The 18,425-nt window shown below is 51.8% G+C and overlaps 1 protein-coding gene across 2 annotated transcripts in view; it reads left to right on the top strand.

Annotated features, from left to right (window-relative positions):
* The window catches only part of SLC2A9 (solute carrier family 2 member 9), a 255,656-nt gene that overhangs the window by 139,193 nt on the left and 98,038 nt on the right, over positions 1-18,425 (top strand). The window lies entirely within an intron of this gene.

The following is an 18,425-nucleotide window of genomic DNA, read 5'->3' on the forward strand; positions in this document are numbered from 1 at the left end:
ACAATTTGTGCAACCCTTTTTAAAATCCACACAGCCTCAGTATTTTCTGAATTAACAAACGAGATATTAACAATTGCCTCCACTTGCCTAGCAGTTTGTGGCTGGGATCCATTTTCTCATTTACGGCATTCCTGTAAAAACATGACATCAGGAGATATTATTATTACCTTCACTGTTTAGGCAAAGGAACTGAGGCTTACAGGGCTGAGGTGATCTGCCCAAGGCTGTGGTTCTTGGCTTTTGGTTTCTAGAGGCCTTTAAAAATATGATTATGGTGAGGGGGAGCACATGGGTGGCTTAGTCGGTAAGCGTCTGACTCCTGGTTTTGGCTCAGGTCATGATCTCACGGTTCCGTGCATACGGTGGGGGTGGAACTCGAGGCCCTGGCCCTCCCCATCCCACAGCCGTGAGCATCAGGAAAAGGACTGGAACCAGAGGAGACTTTCCTCCCACCCCACTCACGCTCAGAGGGGCATCGGGGGTCGTGTTCCAGGGGACTTCCCATGGGGCCCGTGGGGAGACCAGCCATCCAGAAGTCAGGCTGCAGAGGAGGCGGCTGATTGTCAGATGGGGAAGGCTCTGGAGCGACACTAATGTGGCTGAGAAAGAGCCGGGGGATCCTGGTGCCAAAAGCAGCCAGGCTGGGGGTCGTTGGAAGGTGACGGTTCCTCCAGTCCCATCCCTCCTGGGCTCGTCGGCAAGAACCCGCAGGAAATGCATCAATTACGTACGGTTGGAATGGGCAGTGAGTGTGTGTGCTAGACAGTGAAGACGGCTTAAAAGGTTTGCTTCACAGCACAGGAGGGAGGGAGGGAGGGAGGGAGAAGTCTAGTTATTAAAAAAAAATGATAAATATTACATGTGTGCTTTATACAAAGAACAAAGACGCTGGCCTAGGTTGAAAGAGAATTTTGAAATTCGCATCTGTGCCAGTAAAAGTGGGGTTTCACTCCAGACACTCAGCAAACAACAGGTATTTACTGTGCTGGCACTCTGCCAGGTGATGGGGCGAGCGGGGAACCCAAGACGGCATCCCAGCCCCCCAGGAGGCGAGGGGAAGGGTAAGGGAGATGGACGTCCCCATTGGTAGCTCATCTGTGTTGAGAACTATTATCATCCTGAGCGCTTCACATGTGTTAGACCCTTAAAGCCTCTCAACCGTGGAAAGCAGATCACATTATTACTCTCGTTTTAAAACAAAACAAACAAACAAAAAACTGAAGACGGGATAAGTTGACAAAGGACACGGAGCTTGCACATGGTGGCACTGACGGTCTGGCTCTGGAAGCCCTGAGCGCAAGTAAAGCACACTCCGTTGTGTTGCCTGGCTCGATGGGAGATGCGCCTTGTCTGGTCTGTTGGTAATTTGGGGGGAAGGGGTCCCGCAGCGGTCAGCGACTGTGACAACACCACAGAGCAAACCGCCTTGAAGCTCGTCGGCTTAAGACGATGGCATTTATCGTCCCCAGGGCTGCAGCGGGCTGTGAAGTTCTGTCCATCCCGACAGGGCCTGACCTTGCAGTTCCTCTTGCCTTAGCAGAAGTTGTCCGGCGTGGCTGGTGGTCAGCTGGCGGATCCAGGCCGGCCTCACCTCTGGGCCGTGTGCTCATCCTCCAGCAGACCGGGCCCCGGGCGGATTCTCACTGTGAGCGCAGAGAGCCCAGAGAGGAGGTGGAAAACACGAGCGGGTTCTCGAGCTTCAAATCAGCTAAAATCCTTCTGGCCGACGTAACTCCCGTGGTCAAACCCACAGTCGGAGCGGGAGGGGGTAGCAGTTACAGAGCAAAGGACACACACGTCGGGAGGTCATGAACCGGGGCCATCGACGCAACCCATCCCCACCACAGCAGCCCCCTTCCAGGCTTTCCCACCTCACCCCACCCCCATCCCTAGCTCCAGCTGGGTCTCATTTATTGACGCCCCTCTTGTCAGTTGAGGAGAAGCCCCCAGTACCTAAAAGTAGGGGAGACAGCCCAAACTTGCACTGTGAGAAACGGGGGATATTTAACTGATAGAAATGAAATGTTAGCACAGGCAATGTGATAGGGCAATGCTTCAGTCATGGGGTCAGGAAAGTTGCATTGATCAGGACCCTTTGGGTTGTAAGAGCTAGACAATGCAGCCTAAGCAAAAAGGAACCTTTGAAGTCCTGGCTGTGTGAGTAGTATTTGAGGTCCCCCCAAATGAACACCTCTCTTTCCGGCCCAAGTTTGACAGCAGACGAAAGATGGATAGAGGAGTGGATAAAAATGCCGCCTTCCGTGTGGATAAAGACTCCTCGGTCAATTGGCATTAGGTCTGAGGGCCAGGAGAGCCTCATAAGGCAGTACTCATGAACTGAGCTAAGTACTCACTCATGGGCTCCCGGGCAGGCGTGCCCTGAAAAACCAAGAACACAGAAGAGAGAGTGTGTGTTCCTCCAGCCAGGCAGATCCTCAAATGAAAGAGAGGAGCTAAGCCATGCAGACCATCTCTCTCCCCAACTTACCAGTTAGCCCACTGCGTTCCCATCTCCTGGGGAAGAGTGAGCAAGGGGTGGGCAGAGACAGAGTGAAGGACACAGTGATGAAATGCCCCTTCAGGAGGACAGTAGTATCAGGAGTGAACAATAAGGGTTCTTCCTCGTGATAGGAGGTGAGGGACTGGGTTTCCTTCAGGCATGGTGGGACCCAGGAGCTAAGACCAAGCTGTGAAGGTACCATCTCCCTCTTGCTCAACAAATCCTAGACATTCTCAGGATTCATTGGCTTCCTTCTTAGACGAGCTTTCTCCACCTGGCATCAAGACAGTCCTGAGTGGCTCCGGCTTTATGACACTGAGGAGGAGAGAGATTCCTTTTCACGTAGAACGCATCTCAACCGCTAAACGAAAGAACTCTAATTGGCCCTTCTTAGGTCACATGGCCATCCTTGTACTGATTGCTCCCCTGGACATTGGAATTCCTTGATTCGCCAGTCCAGGTTACTGTCTAGTCTGGTGACTGGGGATGGAGGGCCATGAGGTTTGGCTGACATCTCTACTAGAATTACAGGGACCACGGGAGGAGAGCTTCAGGAAGAGGATACAGGCAAGAGAGGAAAGGTAGCAGATGCCCATCACCAGAAGGAGTGATACTTCTGGAAGCTCCCTTCCTGGCCGTGCTCCATCACCCCTCGCCCGTGGTCCATATTGGCCTTTGCTGCCAGAGGCCCAGTCGGGCACAGAGACTCGGCAGAGAGCTCAGATAAGGAGAAAGCGATTCGCGTTGTTGTTGTTATTTTGTGGGTGGGATGGAGTGTGTTTCCGTGGCATTTAGCAGCCAGTTCTGGGCTAGGACCCTGGCCTTAACAGAAAAGGAAGACTGTCCGTTGTCGCCTGCCATTGTAATTTTGGTTGCCATCATGATCAAGGGAAGTTTGTTTCTTTTGCTCTTTTCAGAGAGAAAGGGGTGTGTGTGTCAGGACTCAGGTCCACCACCTTATGATAGAAACCCCAGATGACAGCGTCTTAGACAAATTGGAAGTTTATTTCTCTCTCACATCAGAAAGTGTTGAAGGTAGGCGGTCTACAGCTGCTATGATTCTCCATGGTACCAGGGACCTCATTCCTTTCATTGTCTCCATCTGCCATCCTCAGAAGGTTGCCTCATGGTCCAAAGTGGCTGCTCTCACACCTGCATTCTGGCCAGGGGAAGGAGGGTGAGAGGGAGGGATTATCACTTGCCTGTCTAGTTAAGAATTCTCCTTGGAGTCTCACATACTCTGTGTCTGTTTGGTCAGAATGTGATTGTGTGTCCTCTTCTAACTGCCAGGGAGCCTGGGAAGTGTAATTAATTAATTAATGCGCCCTGGCCACAAAGAGTCAGGGCTGCTCCTAAGGAAGGAGAGAAGGAACGAGAGACTCTGGCCCCTGGTGGGCTCTGGCCCATTGTGGAAAGGGAGCTCCTGCAGTCCTGTTGGCTGGGACTAGCTGAGCCAAGGCACTTTGGGCGCTCTGAAGGCTGGTGGCTCCTTCACAATGGCACCGTTGAAACAGCTGTATGATGCTTAAAGGTGAGGCCGAGTGAGCTGTGAAAATAAGCTACCAGAACCCACTCTGCTAAGCCAAAGCCCCGAAATTAATGGGAACCACCTTCATTTATCATTCATGAAACCTCCATGGAAGCCCTGTGAGGACCGTCTAACACCTTCTGGTGCAATCAGCTGTCTGCCTCCCGTTACGTTTCTAATGATGCCTAGTGCTTCGGGAAGGTCACAGTGCCCCTTATCTATAGTATGTCTCAGTGACCTGAGCTGGACTGAGGGGCTGTTCCACAGTCCAGAGATGGCCAGAAACATGCAGGAGGCAAGGTCACATGCCCAGAGAATGGAAGTGAGGCCCCATGGTGGCCTTTGTCGAAGACTGCTGATTTCACTCTTCTGTGCTAGGGGTGAAGTACCCTACCTTGGTTACAGGGGGTCTCGTTTTTATTAAGGCAAGAAGAAAGTATATCTAAATGAATTCATGTCAGAGGTGAGTGGAAAACACAAAAGTTCCCCAAACCATTGCGACAACTGCCTTCCAGAGGAGCACGGATTTCCTGGGTGGCCAGGTCTGAGGTCCAGGCTATGGGGTCTGCACGGACCCTCTGCACGGAGGCAGAGCTAGCTGAAAGCCCAGAGCAGCCACAGCCTGCAGGTCTCGGGCCCTGCCCTAAAGGACTCACCATGATGTGAGAATCCCCTGTTCCTCCTGAGGTTCTAGCACCCTCCCCAGACCCCTCCCGACTCATGGCCCAGGATGGCGGCCATCCTCTCTGCCACCAGCCTGTCCAGTTCCATGTAAAGAAGAGATGACACTGAGAGGCTCTTGAGGGGAAGAAAAAGCAGCCTTATTTGGGGTAAAAGATTCAGAACCGAGGGGAGAAGCCACAGCAAGGAGATGTAAGAATAGAACACACTACTTACAGAAGTGGGGAGTTCTCATTTCTAGACGTGTTGAGCGCTGGGCGGGACTGGGAAGAGCCAATGGAAACTGCCAGGAGGACAGGCTCCGTCAGGTCCCAGCGCCCCGCCCACCAACCTTCTCTCGGCCTTGGTTTCCTAGTCTGGGTCCTGTTTTAGGGCCAGGTCGACAAGTTCAAGTAGGATGGGGTATGGGGGTGCGGGGGTGCCTGGTTAGCTCAGTTGGTTAAGCAACCAAGTCTTGATTTCAGCTCAGGTCATGATATCACAGTTCATGGGATCGAGCCCCACTTTGGGCTCTGTGTTGACAGGGAGGAGCCTGCTTGGGATTCTCTCTCTCTCTCTCTCTCTCTCTCTCCCTCTCTCCTCTCCCCTCCCCTGTTCACGTGAGTGTGCACGCGCATGCACCCATGCTGTCTCTCAAAGTAAATAAGTACACGTTAAAAAAAAGAAGAATGGCGTGTGTGGGAGGAGGGCTTTGTCAACTGTAAAGTGTTGTGCCCATAAAAGGGGATCGTCTGCTTCTGCCCTTCTGTGTCACCTTGCCTTCGAAGAAAGGGATTCTGTGGCTAAAGCGAGTGAAATTTTTTGCTCTGGGAATAAAAGAATTTGTTTAACGTTGCAGGAGGAAAATCACTCCCATCTCCATCCCTCTTACAAATCAACTGTCATTTATACCAGAGCTTTGTCTATCATTCGTGACATTTCGGTCTTGTTTACATGGGGACCATCATGGGGATTCATATACTAGGCTGCTTTTATGCACACCGCCCCTCTTGTGTCCTGAGCATGTCTCCTCATGACCGTTTTTGTGTTGTCACGTGTGGTTGGCAGAATAATGGCCCCCACGTGGGACCACATCCTGATCCTCAGACCCTGTGAGTGGCAGTGCACACGGCACTGGGGACCGTGCTGATGTGATTAACATAAGGATCTTGAGGTGGGACTGGTTTTCCCAGGTTGTCTGGACGAACCCGGGAGCGTCACAAGGCTCCTTGTAAGTGAAAGGGGAGGAAAGACAGGGTCGGAGAAGGAGACGTGGCCGTGGAAGCGGGGGTCAGAGGTAGAGGGAGACCGAAGGCGTCCTGCAGGTGCACCTCTTGGGGCTGGAAATGGCCAGCAGGCCGGTTTCTCCCCTGGAGCCTCCAGAAGGGTCACAGCGCTGTGACACCCTGGTGTTAGCCCCGCAAACCCATTCTGGACTTCTGGCCTCCAAAACTGTCACATAAAAACTTTGTGCTGTCGCAAGCCCCTAGTTTGTGGTGATTTATTACAGGAGCAAAGCAAACTCATACATCAGGTTAAGTGAGGAAAATCAGTTAAGACTGAAACACTACTTTATCTCAATTTTAAAGATAGTTAAACATTTGTTTTTACTTGAACTCTCTAAATGGCTGGGCATTCTGATTGTTTCTCTTTTTCTTTACAATTAGTGGTTGTGCAAAAGGTCTTTGTGCATGAAGCTTTCAAGGGTTTTTCTTTCCCACACCATTCTATTGATGTAAACTGTCAAGTGCCTCTGACCTGCCCTCCTTGGCCGCTCGAGTCTTTCAGACGCTAGAGGCCTCCAGGAGGGGCACATTCAGAGGCTGAGGGCTTGGCCTGCGGCCCGATGGCTAGAGACAGAAATGGGGTTCAAACCCAGTTTGCCTCACTCCGAACCCAGGGTCGTTAAAGTGCTGTGTGCTGCCTTGTGTGTGTGTGTGTGTGTGTGTGTGTGTGTGTGTTTGTAATTGTGACACATGGCATTTGCATACACACAAGTATATCAGCAAAACACAGTTGACTTGGTTGCTGTACTTACGGCCCAGAAAATTTCTTCCGCAGTACAGTGATTCCCTATATCTGAGCCAGGGTTCAACTCCACATTTGCATCTGTTACATCACAGAAGGGTTAAGTAATTGTGTATCTGCATTCGAAACCTAAAAATTCTATCTCCCAACTTGATTCCCTTGTTGTAGCAATTATAAAACGATCATAGCATTATGAAGTCACCCTTAGGACCTAGTGCTCAGTGGGGCGAAATAGAGCATACAAAACATCCACGCGACCATGAAAGTGTGGAAATAATGCAAACGAGCAGGACAGCACAGGAGGAAGGCAGGCGTCAGTGAGATCACTGTTCTGTGATGGCTGTGCCTTGTGCTGGCTAGGCTCTTGGTGAGGGAGGACGTCTGTGCCCCTGCGGCCTCCTGCCCGCCAGATGCATCTGCCGGAAACGAAGCCATGTGCCTGGGAAGGGAGCCCTGGCCCTGCTCTTACCAGGGGACTCCTGACACGCCGGGTCCCCCGGAAATGACTGGAGAGGGGGGCGGGGCAGTTGGAGTGCCCTGTGCCCACACTTGCCAGCTGGCAAGATGGCGCCACCTCCTGAACCTGGTAGAGGGACTTGGCAGGAGGGGGAGGAAACACGGTCCCTCTGAGGTCTCATCCCCGCCCCTGGCAGCACAGTCACCTGCTGTTGGAGGATCGGGCCCTCCTCCATTGGTGCTGTTTTCATGGTTATAGTGTGAGCCAGGATGAGCCACCTCTGAGCGCCTCCCCCCATTGCCCCTGGAGTAACAGTCTCTCAGGGCTCCCTTTTCCCTGGCCGGAGAGCCTGCTCGTGGGCTGGGCGGCCCGGCAAAGGACCAGGCGACTTCCTAAAAAATGCCCAAGGGTCAAAAGGGGCAGGAAAACACAGCTCGGAAACCACCACCGGAGCTCCCAGAGCACACACGCTCATCTGGAAGTTGCCCACACACTTCATTCCAGAGTGTGACTGAGCCCTTTAAATTCAGAGAATTGCCGAGGGTTCCGGCCAAGCCGGGGATGCTTTCCGTATCGTGTCTGTGGTTGGTGCTGATCTGTGCATCCCTGAGTCTGCTGGGGGGCTCTGTGCCCCGAGAGCTGGAGGAATTGCCTGCGGCCCCAGTTTTCCAGTACAGGGAAGGTTCCGGCACAGGGAAGGTCCACCTCTTTAAGGTATCTTGGAAATCCTGAGCATTTCTGGGCTCTGAACTGTCGTGGGCACCAGCCTCCTTGCATGCTGCTCTGGCTCGCGTCGTAAAAACCCCAACTTGAACTTTGGCCCCTACTTTGCTTTCCTCAAACACCGTTAACAGCAGGCACACACCCTGCGTCACTGGAGCATTTCAGGGCTGTATCGAAGGTTTCGGAAAGGGCCCCAGGAACCAGGTCTCTACCACTCAGCACCCTCTGCTTCCCCTCTCACCGCTACCCACTGTCCCCTCTGCCTTCCAGGTGGACCTGGGACTCCTATTCCTCTCCCACTAGCGTCCCTTCCCTTCCAAAGCTGGAATTAAACCGCACGCACGTTCATCAGACACCTTCCACTTAAGAGGTTTGTCGAGATACTTTTCTCAGCCAAGTCACTTCTTGCCCTCAGAGACACTTTGGTGTCAGCCGTTAACGCGCTTTCCTTCCTCCGCGTACCTGGCAATCTCGCTGCTGCTGTTCTGATGCGCTCTGGCTGTCTGGGGGGCCCCCGGGGGCCACGGTGCCACGCTGTGGGCCCGGGGCGAATGGAGAGTCTGCTGGGCTGGGCGCTGCGTCTGCTTCCCCGCTCGGTAGCCGCGAGCCCAGGCGAGCTGTCCATCGTCTCGGACACAGACTCGGCTCTCCCCTCTGTGAAATGGGAGGAACACGGTGCCCATCTCCAGGGCCCAGAAGGACGCTCAGATGAGATCACGGACGTGACAGTGCTTTGTGACGTGCAAAAACGTGTGGCCGCATCGGGTGCAGTGGTTATAATCACGTGGCTGAAATTGGCCAATTGACAAACATTCATGGTGTATCAAGTAGGTCCCGGTGGAGAGGGTGAAGGAAAGAACCTCCCGTAGGGGCCACGAGCACCCTGGACCCCCGCGAAGGCCTTGGGGTCCCACAGAGCCACTGGGCGTCACCAAGGTCCTCCGGCTACTTGTGACCCTGGGCCTGCCTCGGAGGCCGGGGATGCTGCTCGTGGGAAATGCTCATCTTCCTTTCGTGCAGCTTACGCCTGCAGGAGACCCACTGCTTCCCCACGGGGCTCGGGCGGCGGCGTCCGAGTCTCTGACCGTGTCTCTCCGGGTTCTCCGAGGAGCGGATACCAAGTGGACTAAGCGGTGGGGCTTTTCTTGGAGTTCGTGCCTGTGTAAGGAGCGTGGAGGGAGCTGACGGTCCGTGATGCTCGTCGGACCCCCAGTGGGGAAGGGAGGGACCGGGCCGACAGCGTCAGCCCCAGAGGAGCCCTGGGTCCCTAGAACAAGGATGCCTTAGTTTCCCTGCTGTGCTCTGCCATCGTCTGCGAGCAGTCCCGGAGCAGTATGGCCTGGACACGCAGGCCGTTCCATGCGACGGTTTGCAGAGCGAAGCGCTGTGGCCCCTGTGTGTTCCCCGCCTGCGGTCGGGGGTCTGTGGGCACGTTCTCCTGGCCACCGCCCTCCTAGAGGCCACTAGAACAGTGCACTCAACTAAGGAGTGAGGTGGAGGGACGCCTTCCGTGAGGTCCCCAGCGGTGTCGGGATGGCCCTGTGTTAGTCAGGGTTCTGCAGAGAGACAGAACGAGCAGAGTGTATGTCTGCGTAAACATAAAATATATGTACACATACACATACAGAGAGAGAGACTTATTTCACGGAATTGGCTCGTATGATTGTGGCCATCAGCAAATCCAAATCTGCAGGGCAGCCTGGCAGGCTGGAGCCCCAGGGAAGAGTGGGTGTTGCCCTAAGTCTGAGGCCATCTGGTGGCAGAGCTCCCTCTTCCTCCGTGGAGCTCGGTCTTTTCTCTTCAGGCCTTCGACTGATTGGATGAGGCCCACTCACATTATGGGGAATAATCTGCTTTGCTCAGAGTCTACTGATGTAAATGTTACTCTCATGCTCAAAAACTATCTTCACCACAACATCTAGACCACAAACACCACATCTGGTGTTTGACCAAATATAGTTGACCGTAAAAAATGTGGGGGTTGAGCTGCCCACCCCCTGCATGGTTGAAAAGCCATGTATGACTTTCGATTCCTCAAAAACTTAACTACTAATAACCAACTGTTGACCAGAAGCCTTGCCAATAACAGGAATAGTTAATTGACATATATTTGGGGTGTTTTATATATATTATATGCTGTATTTTTACCAGGAAGTAAGCTAGAGAAAAGAAAATTGTAAGGATGAGAAAATGCAAAGGTACTGTATTTATTTAAAAATGCACGTATAAGTGGACCCATGCAGTTCAAGGGTCAGCTGTGTCTGGGTGCCGCGGCCCAGACGTGCTGGCACATAACCTTAGCCATCACGGTCCCACGCCGTCCCTTACTAGCCCAGTCATCTCCCCCGGTACTGGCCACACTGTGGCATCACTGCCTCTCCCTTCCCATACAGTGAGCCTCTCCAGGGCAGGGACTGTGTCTCCTTAAGTGCCATGTCCCCTGCATCCAGAACAGACTGTTGTTGGCTACGGATTGAATAGACAAAAAAAGACATCAAGGCCTCGAAAGTGTGCTCTGATCTGTTGAAGACCATTCACCTGTGAAAGGTCATTAACAATACTGAATTTCCCAGAATTCCTGGGCAGGGCGAAGACAGCCGGGCCTGTCCTTTTTCCACAATGAGCAACTCAACCCAGAGAGGTTTGGGAACTAACTCACTTGACAGCCTAGCCTGACCATTTGTGGAGCTGGCCCCTGACTCCCAGAAGAGTTCCCTCCCATCTGGCCTCTCACAAGGTCCTGTATGAGAAGGATGGAGATGGGGTTCTGGAAGAACAGCCCCGCCTCCTAGGAGGAGGCAGCATGGAATATTTGCCCCCTCTCAGGACTCACTGATTGAGAGCCTGCCACTCTAATGAGTAGAGGGGGATCCATGGGTGTATCTGGGGAGCGGAACACATCCCAGAACAGTTCCCCAAATATCCCGTAACTCATTCTTCACAGACTGGGCATTTAATGAAATGACAAGGATGCCCATTTAATGTTTTATGAGCTGAGGAGCTCCCTACAGGGGAGAGTGGAAGGGAGACTCTTGAGCCCCAAACTCGGGGCCCCGAGACTCATCAGCTTTGACTGGATTGTCTGCAGGGGAGATCCCGCTGGCAGAAAATGCTCAACAGCACACGTCCGGAACAACATGTGCACCACCGGAGTGTTCCTGCCAGTTCTTTCCCAGGCATCCGTCTTGGCGAGCCCTTTCAGATGGCAGGTACTGAGAGAGACTGCAGAATCCACTGTTCCACACTGGCCAGGGTCAGGAGCCCTGGTCCTGTCACACCACCTCTCTGTGGCTTCTCCGCCCATGTAATCAGAACTGGGCGAGATGCTTTGTTCAGGCTAGTCCAGCACCGGCTTCTGAGGTCAGAACGTGGCATGTTGGGACAGAAGTAGTTTCGGTCCCAGGGCTCCTGAAAGCAAGTGCCAGGGTCTGCTACCCACGGGCACACACAACAGGGTGGTCACAAGTGTCCTTGATGGAGTGGCCTGCCTTCCATCTGAGGGATAGTAAGATGGCACAGAGTGATGAACACGAACTGGGTTCAAAATTGTCTCTACCATTTGAGTTCCTATCATGTGCTAGTGTGGGAGGCAGAACAATATCCCCTCTGAAGGATGTCCACATCCTAGTTCCCAGAACCTGTGGATGTCGTAGGTTACAGGACAAAGGAATTGAGATCACAGATGGAATTAAGGTTGCTAACCAACTGACTTTTGAGATGGGGTGATTAGCCTGGATTATCCAAGCGGGCCCGTGTAAACACCAGGATTCTTGTCCTGGAAGAGGAAGGCAGGCTAGAGAGAGAGAGAGAGAGAGAGAGAGAGAGAGAGAGCAAGCCAGACAGGGCAGCAGCACGAGAAGGGTTTGGCCCGAGGTTGCTGGCTTTGCAGATGGAGGAAGGGGCCACAAGCCAAGGAATGCCGGCCGACGATGGAATCTGGAAAAGGCAAGGATATACACCCTCCCCTAGAGCCTCCAGAAGGAACAGCCCTCGCAACACCTTGATTTTAGCGCACTGAGACCCACTGCAGAGTCTGACTTCCAGAACCGCGAGAGGATACATCCACATTGTCCGAAGTCACCACGTTTGTGGCGATCTGTTACAGCAGCGCCAGGAAGCTAACGGAGGTTAAGTATGCTGCACGCACTGCTTTAACCGTCATCAAAAACCGCCTGTGGTGTTCCTGCTCCTCCTTTCACAGATGAGGACACAAAGATGCGGAGGGATGTCGAGGTCACAGAGCTAACGCCCTGGTCGGTGTTCCACTGGGGAAGTCAGGAAGAGCACTTCAGAGAAGTACTGAATGCAGGGGGGTGTGGGGCAGGGGGAGCAGGAGGAGTCAGGCAGGGTCCCCCCACCTCACCTCACCGACACTGCAGCCAGCACGTCGTGGCTGCCAAGAGGATGCTGGAGCTGCTGGCGCGAGTGTGGCTGGTGTCGTGGCCCCAGAGGACGTGGGTCCTCTCCGACCCACGGAGACCCACGTGGGTCAGTCTCCGAGGCAGGAGCCACCAGAAGTCATGGTGCTGGGGGCTGGACCAGGGGCGGGAGAGACTCTTTCTTCCTCCTCCCTTAGGACCCACGTCAGCACCGCTCACGGATGGGCGCACCAGGAATCAGCTATGTGGGAGCCCAGGAAGTGTGGTCTGCAGGCCACACAGGGGGCAGACTCTGACGCAGCTAGGAAATGGTGGGATGCCCCAGGCAGAGCTCCCCTCGGCCCTTGGCGCGGGCTCCTTCCGCCAGAAGGCCCCTTCCCCAGACGCCTGCACGCCGGTCCCCCCCAACACCCTGTGTGGGTCTCTGCTGAAGGGGCGTCTCCCCCAGAACAGCTTCCCCAATTACAGTAACTCAGACGGCGTTCTCTCTGCTTCACTGTCACTCACCCCGGTTGATTTTCTTCTTAGCACTGAGTACCGGACATCGTATGTTCATATGCTAATTTGTTTGGTAGGTTTCCTCCGGGAGCTCCCTGAGGGCGGAGACTTCTCCTGTTCACTCCGGGCTGAAGCCCCAGCGTGGAGAGCAGGGCCTGGCACGCAGTAGGTGCCCCCTGAGCAGTTGTTCAGCCAGAGTGCACCTAGCACCGAAGGGTGTGCTCCGGTCTCTGCAGGGGCCGCTCCTTCCAGCCCTGTGCTCCGCGACAGTCAGAGGCTCACTGGCCCCGGAAACACAGAGCAGATTCGACCCGAGGACAAGGCTAAGAGGGAGAGACCAGAGTGAGGCAGCCTTATTCCACAGGCCGGTGGTTCTACCGGGGAGATGTGTCAGATCATTACTCTGGACCTTCTGATGCTTATGCCTGGGAAGTTTCTACCTCTGCACCCGAGGGGTCTTCCTGGGGGCAAGGACTTTGAAGTCCACGCAAAGCATAGATATAAAGTCTCAGCGCCTGGGTGGCTCTGTCGGTTAAGCGTCTGACTCTTGAATTGGGCTCAGGTTGTGATCTCACAGTTCGTGGGTCCGACCCCCAAGCTGGGCTCTGTGCTGACAGTGCAGATGCTGCTTGGGACTCTCAGCTTCTCCCTCTCTCTGCCCCTCCTGCATGCGTGCTGTCTCTCAAAATAAATAAATAAAAACAAAATTAAAGCCCCATTCCATGTCTTCCTTGCAGCCCCTCCCCAGGTGGCGGAAGGCATGCAGGCGGGGATGTTTGGATGTGTCCTCAGAGGGAAGGAACCGGAGAAGACGTTTCTACAAAGTGCTCAGTAAAGGCATAGGCTCTTCATGCTTTGAAGGCTCCAGTTCACAGCGGGTCTAGTCAGATGCGGAGACCGTCTGAACAATGTCTAACAACAAACTACCTGAAGGCTGCCCTTTCTCTAAACTCAAATCTCAAGCACTAGTAATGACATTAGGACGTGGCGACCTATCTTTTGGAATATAGTAGGGGCTCAATAAATGTGTGTTGGCTACATAAATAAATGATGCCAACTTAAGACACAGGCAGAGGACTGGGCGCCTGGGTGGCTCAGTCGGTTGAGCATCTGACTTTGGCTCAGGTCATGATCTCGTGGCTCAGTTTGTGAGTTCAGGTCCCACATCAGGCTTGCTACTGTCAGCATAGAGCCTGCTTTGGATCGTCTGTCCTCCCTCCCGTCCCTCCCTGCTTGTACCCTCTGTCTCTTAAAAATAAACTTCTTTTTTATAGACACAGGCAGGAGGCATCCTAAATCTATGCAGTGATGTGAGAGAAGGGAGGACAAATGGACTTGTCACGTGCTAAGGGCCTGGGGCACGCGGGCATGTGCCAGTGGCCTACCTCTCACAGCGTTCTCCAACTCTGAGAGATTATGTTCTTACCCCCACATTCCAGTTGAGAAAATAGAGGCTGGGGAGGTTGGTATGAGCTGCCAAAAGCCACTCAGTTGGTAAGTGGTGGGGCCAGTTCTTGAACTCAAGCTTGTCTGAGACCAAAGTCTGGATGTTTGTCTATAAAACCACAGAATCGGGGCGCCTGGGTGGCGCAGTCGGTTAAGTGTCCGACTTCAGCCAGGTCACGATCTTGCGGTCCGTGAGTTCGAGCCCCGCGTCAGGCTCTGGGCTGATGGCTCAGAGCCTGGAACCTGTTTCCGATTCTGTGTCTCCCTCTCTCTCTGCCCCTCCCCCGTTCATGCTCTGTCTCTCTCTGTCCCAAAAATAAATAAACGTTGAAAAAAAAAATTTAAAAAAAAAAAAAAAAAAAAAAAAACCACAGAATCTGGGAAACACATGATGTGACCCAAAAGCATGAGGATGTTTGGCTCCAGTGGAATGTGACTGGAGGGGAGTAGCTGAGCTCAACTTAGACAAGGAGGCCTCCTGTCGCCTTCAGAAATTAGAAATGAGGTCATGCCAGTGCAGTGCCTTCATTGTGCTGAGGTGGAACTGAGACCGGCTCGGTGAGTCTCGTCTGAAGCCACCAGGCAAGTCAGGGCTTGGGCTAGGACAAAGCCCTTTCTCCTGCCCCTGATCCACCGTGCTTGTCATCGCCCCCTCCTGTCCCCCAAAGGACCAGGAGGGGAGCTTTGGGCCAAGTTTGGGGGAGGACCAGCCCACCCAAACCCTATCAGCTTCATGATGCTGTCACACATTTGATGGTGGCCCCGTTGGGGTCTAACCTGCCGGTCAACCGTGGTTGTCTGCACCCAGCCCCTGCCATCAGCCTTCTGTTCCCGTGTCCGTGGTTTATTGGAGGAAGAGTGACAGTAACTTTTATAATCCTTCTCTCTGGCATGTGGGAGAGCACCGCAAAGCTGAGAGGGAGTCTGGACACAGGGTCCTTTTCATAGGGATGAAGATACTGGAGGGTGAAGGTCCACCCCGCCAGGCCACACCTTCCAGGCCTCTTGTTTGCTCTTTTTCATTAAGTATTAGTGACTTCATCTTCTGCCTTATAGAAATCAAGGGAAAGCTGAGACAGCTGACAAAGCACATAGGCGCTGTGTGTGTGTGTGCGTGCGTGTGTGTGTGTGTGTGTGTGTGAGTGTGTGTGTTATAGATTGACCTCAGGGCCCTGGAAGGAGAAGGAAGCACATAGGCACTGTGTGTGTGTGTGTGTGTGTGTGTGTGTGTGTGTGTGTGTGAGTGTGTGTGTTATACATTGACCTCAGGGCCCTGGAAGGAGAAGGAAGAGCCCCAGCTAGATTCATCAGAGCTACCAGGTGGTGGCACACGGTGCAGGTTAGGAGCTCAGCTTTTCTGAGCCAGGTGGGTCGGGCTCACAGCCCTGCATTGCTGTTCTCTAGCTCTGTGCAGCCTTTCATTTGGTTCCCCTGTCTGAGGCACTAGTCTCATTGGATTGTTTTGAATTCTTAAGCGATTTGGTCCACACGAAGGGCTTAGAACAGTGCCTGGAAATTGACTATGTCATGGGAAGCATCCTGTCGTTTTTCTAGGAGACACCCAATTAGTCTCTGAGCGTCCTGGAAGCCAGGGCAAGAAAGGAACCGGTTTCTCCACAGACTCTTTCTTTATGACAAGCATATCAGTTCCTCAGGAGAGAGAGAGTTGAGTTACCCACGACTCTGAAAAACGCTTATTACAAGGGACCCTCCAGAGGGAGTCTTGGGACACGTAATCGAGTCTTAAACTAAAGTCAAAGCAGTTGCAAAAAATAGTTTTCAACGATCTTTCTTTTCTCTTCTAGTTTCAATTTTTTATTTACATTCTAGTTAGTTAACATTTCTCTGATTTTCCTCATGTGGACCCTCAGTAGGAGCTGAAAGCATGAGCCTGAAGTGCAGCTCGGGAGAGGCCATCGTAAAGGAGTCTGAGTTGTGAGTCATCTCCTGGAGTCACTGTTCATTCCGTGCGCACGTATTTATGGAGTTTTTGTTGTGTGCCAGGCACAGTGCTAAACCCCAGGGGATAGAGTATGGAGCCAGACCAGACAGGGCCCCCGAGTCCTGAAGCAAGCCGTCAGCGAGGGGGTCAGATGGGAACCAGGTTCACGTCACAACGAGTGTGAGATGGCCCCGTGTCAGGAGCTATGAAAGAAAGGGCACAGAGCTCCATGGGGCTGGTGGGGGGACACCAGCACAGCTTCCTGGAAAAGGTGGCAGTTGTGCTGAGGTGGAAGGATGAGTTGACATAAGGGGTGAAGGGACAGGGCAGGAATCCACCCACATGGTGGAGAGTTGATCAAAAACCCATAAATACATACGGCTTCTTAGGGAAGACACTGACCAGGGAGGATGCCTGTTTTTGTTGTTGCCGTTGGCTCGTTTTTGGTTTTGTTCTTATTTTTAATGAATACTTCCACTATTTCTACCTGGGAAATCTGCTACTAACAGCTGTTGTTCATCAAGGATAATCCCTGGCTTATCACCTAACAGACACATGTCAGTCGATTGATTCTCACGAGTACCCTCTGAAACGGAGTAGCCTTCTAGGAACGTTGGCTAGTCTTGTTGGTGTTGGCGCTGTTCACTCTAATTCATTGCAGAAGACAACTGAGGTTTTAGCTGCCAAGTGACTCCCCAAGTCATCTGTTGTGCCCCAGCTCTCTCTCACCCCAGTGTGAACCCTGGACCACCTTGCCATTTTGCCCATTTGAGGACCACAGCTTGTTGAAGATCAGTCGGCTGTACCACCGCGGGCTTGTTTCTGGTCTCTGTCTTCTGTTCCACTGGTCTATGTGTCTGTCTTTTTTATGCCGCTATCATACTGTTGGATGTACTGTAGCTTTGCAGTGTATGTTGAGATCAGGAAGCATGATGCATCCTGCTTTGTTCTTCTTTCTCAGGGTTGTTTTGGCCATTCCTGGTCTCCGGTGGTTTATTAATTTTTCTATTTCTGCAAAATATGCCATTGAGATTTTAATAGGATGGCATTGAATCTGTAGGTGATATGGTCATTTTAACAATATTAAATCTTCCAATCCATGAACATAGGATGTCTTTCCATTTCTTTGTGTCTCCTTTAATTTTTTTTCATCAGTGTTTTATAATTTTCAGCGTATAAGTGTTTCTCCTCCTTGGTCAACCTTATTCGTAAGTATTTTCTTCTTTTTGATGCAATTGTAAAGGAGATGATTTTTCGGATTTCCTCTTTGGGTAATTTTTTGTTAGTGTGTAGAAATGCAACTGATTTTTTTTTTTTTTGCCTGTTGCTTTTGTGTCCTACAACTTGACTGAATCCATTTGTTTAGTTCTAGCAGATTTTTTGGTGAAGTCTTTATACAGTCATGTTGTCTGCAAACAAGGATAATTTTACTTCTTCCTTTCTAATTTGGATGCCTTTTCTTTCTTTTTCTCACCTAATCGCTCTGGCTAGGATATCTGAGTAGAAGTGATGAGAGTGGCTATCCTTGCCTTCTTCCTGACCTTAGAGAAAAGGCTGTCAGTCTCCCACCATTGAACATGATGTTGGCTGTGGACTGTAGTGTCTTCTGGATGCTAGATAACTGGAAAACTGGTTATCTCTATGCAAAAGAATGAAGTTGGACCCTTAGCTAACACCATACACAAAAATCAACTCAAAATAAATTGTAGACTTAAATGTAAGACCTGAAACCATAAAACTGCTAGAAGAAAACAGGGAGAAAGCTTCAGAATATTGGTTTTGGCAGTGATTTCTTGGATGTGATGAAAGCAGAGACCGCAAAAAGGGATAGGAGAACTGTGTCAGATTACAATGCATCTTCACAGCAAAGGAAGTAATCAACAGGGGGCAAAGGTAACCTATGGAATGGTAGAAAATATTAGCAAAACATATATCTAATAAGGGATTAATATCCAAAAAATATAAGGAACTTCTGCAATTCAATAGCCAAATATCTAATAACCTTATTTAAAACTGGGCAAAGAACTTGGATAGATATTTCTCCAAAGAAGACATACACTTTACCAATGGGTACATGGAAAAAAATTCAGCATCACTAAACATCAGGGAAATGCAAATCAAAACCACAGTGAGATACCACTTCACACTGACAGGATGGCTATTATCAGAAATGCAAAGGCAAGTGTTGGCGAGGATGTGGAGACATTGGAACCCTTGCACACTGTTGGTGGGAATCCAAAATGGTGCAGCCACTCTGGAAAACA

The sequence above is a fragment of the Prionailurus viverrinus genome, chromosome B1 (genome assembly GCF_022837055.1).
Source record: "Prionailurus viverrinus isolate Anna chromosome B1, UM_Priviv_1.0, whole genome shotgun sequence".
Taxonomy (NCBI): domain Eukaryota; kingdom Metazoa; phylum Chordata; class Mammalia; order Carnivora; family Felidae; genus Prionailurus; species Prionailurus viverrinus.